The sequence below is a fragment of the Pyrus communis genome, chromosome 8 (assembly GCF_041283825.1).
Source record: "Pyrus communis isolate YQ-2024b chromosome 8, ASM4128382v1, whole genome shotgun sequence".
In the NCBI taxonomy this organism is placed as follows: domain Eukaryota; kingdom Viridiplantae; phylum Streptophyta; class Magnoliopsida; order Rosales; family Rosaceae; genus Pyrus; species Pyrus communis.
In genome coordinates, this window is record NC_142572.1 from 18,406,506 (window position 1) to 18,409,290 (window position 2,785).

The following is a 2,785-nucleotide window of genomic DNA, read 5'->3' on the forward strand; positions in this document are numbered from 1 at the left end:
TTGAGTTTTGGTTGATCAAAACCTTCTTTCAATTTGGGTCGCGGGCTGCCAAACAGCAGCAGAAAATTGGGTTTCCAGTTCCAAGACTCCGTTTTTTCTTTTGGCATAACTTCCAATTTAGAGCTCCGTTTTCTACAAACTTTGTATGCTTTTAAAGTACAGAACACAAGCTTCAAAACCCATATAATATCACATGATTTGGTTTAGTTTGGAATGTTCCAAAGGGAGCCTAAACTTGGTCTAATAGTGCTGTTTTCTGCAGATTTTGTGGAGAAGCAGAGTACTTTTTTTTGCCACACCTATTTTCTTTTCCAGATTCCTTTCTAATCTTCTTTACTACTAATTGAGTGATGTTATTTGAGTGGTAGATTCCATAATCAGTGTACTTTCTTTAGATAATATTAATTTTGTTCCTTTGAAGAGCCTAATCGGAACACAAAAGTACAATCAAGAGTATAAATACAAGTACCACACATTACTAACCAAACTAAGCTATTAAAATGTGATTCTTTTATAATTGGCCATCGATCTATTTTTATTAAATGTGGTTTGATTCATGGATGGGTAATATTTGTGGAAAAGTGATTCGAATTGCATATTGAAATGTGAATTATATATACATACGCCATAGACCCATGTTAATTAAATGTGAATTCTATTGAAGTGTTATTTTATTTCTGGCCATTGATCTATTTTCAGTAAGTATGACTTGACTTGTGCATTGGAAATATGGTTTGTATTGTATGATTGGATTGATGTGATGAAATGCGAGGGCTAGTAGTGGACCATTAATCCATTGTTATGGGGTTCGTTGCTTCGAAACATGTTTCAACCCTCGTGTCATTATTCATTCTCGTTTCGTTGAGTCTTTGTACCTTGAGTAACTTGATCCATGTCTTATTTTATCGATTGGTGTTACACATTCCACTCTGCGATTCCGTTGAGTGATGGTCCGGAATCGTATCCTTGTTTGGATTCCGTTGAGTGATGGTCCGGAATCCCTTCTACTTCGCGATTCCGTTGAGTGATGGTCCGGAATCCCTTCTACTTCGCGATTCCGTTGAGTGATGGTCTGGAATCCCTTCTACTCTGCGATTCCGTTGAGTGGTGGTCCGGAATCCTTGCTCTTGCTCATTCTCATAAGGTAGATTCGAGTGAATGGGAATTACCCACAATGGATCTTGTGAATACAAATTAGAATCACCATGTTATTATTCATAACCCAAGTAGGGAATTATGTAGAGTTCTTTAATTAAATTCGTGAAATGATCTGTTATCTCACTGATTGATTAATGTAATTAAATATTAATATTGTGCTTCGTGATTCCTTGATATGTTACAGGCTATGGATTAAGATATACTGTTGGAAGCATAGTGATTGGTATGATGAAGTTAAATGTGATTGACTTGGGTATTGGAAATGGTTGTGACACATGATTGTAATGCATATTGAATTGCTTGAGAGATATGAGGTCTAGTAATGGACCGATAAGCCATTGTGATATGGATTTGTTGCTCGATATTGTTTCGTTGATTAATATTTCTAGAGAATCATGTGTACTTTGTTAATTCTTAACTATGTTACACACTATGAAATGCGATTTTATGTGGAAAACGTGATGAATTACGTGATGGATGAAGTGGAAAGGTTAATCGTCATGTGGGATTGTTATGTTGGATATCATGGTTATTGTTATGATTAGACTTGTTGATAAATGTGGCTAGAGAATGGTATTGTGCTTCGTTGGTTCTTTGAAGTGATATATGTTGTGAATTGCGATATCATGTTGCGACATAATGATTTATATATAGTTGGAGGGGAAAATCATGTTTTTCAGATGGGTTTGTTATGTAACCCTGAGTCTAGTATTTTCATGCTTGTCAAGTTCTATTGATTGATGGAGAATTGTTATACCTTTCGACTTAATCGTACTGTGTTATATGTCAATTATTGTGCATGACGAACTACGAATGGCTTGATCCCTGTTTAGGGTACGTAGGCAGTCTAACGGGGAGGTTAGATGCAGCCATAAAACATACGAAAAATAACTATTGGATTCGATTTTTGAGTTGTGCTTGCCCATATCCCGGAGGTGGGATATGATAGATACGGATTTTTGGTGACGTCACGTGTCACTTCTGGACGTATGTCGGGATTGGGGCGTGACACAAACAGTTGAGTGTCGCATTTGGTTGTCGGAAGACATCGGTCATGTCTTTCCACAATGAGTTTTAAGTCTAAGATTGAGAGTTTGAGAGCCAAATATCCAGTTTTAGTACCCAAATTTGTTGGATGTTGAAGATTATCAAGTGGCCTTATTAGCAGTATTTAGGCCATCTCCAACCGATGGCTGGCCAGAGGGCTCGTTTTAGCCCTCTGGCCCTCCAAGATTCTCCAAGATATTAATATTTTAATGAACAATACATGCCATATTTGCCTCCGTCTCCAACCGATGGCCAGAGGGCCAGATGGCTCGTTTTAGCCCTGCCACAAAAAACCGTCTCCAACCGAGGGCCAAACATAATTTATTATTTAAAAACTACAACTGAAATTCAAAAAAAGGGCTAAGTGACGTCAGCATGACGTCAGCTAGCCGTTGGATTTGAATTTTTCTTTTGCTATAAATAGGGTGGATATTGGGCTATAATTCACACAACTTTGAATTCAATCTATTTCAATTCAATCTCTTTCAATTCAAGTTTGCAATGAATTCCAACTTTGGATCCTCTTCGAATTCCAACTGGGGGTCCTCATCCAATTCCAAATTGGAAGAAAAATGGGCGC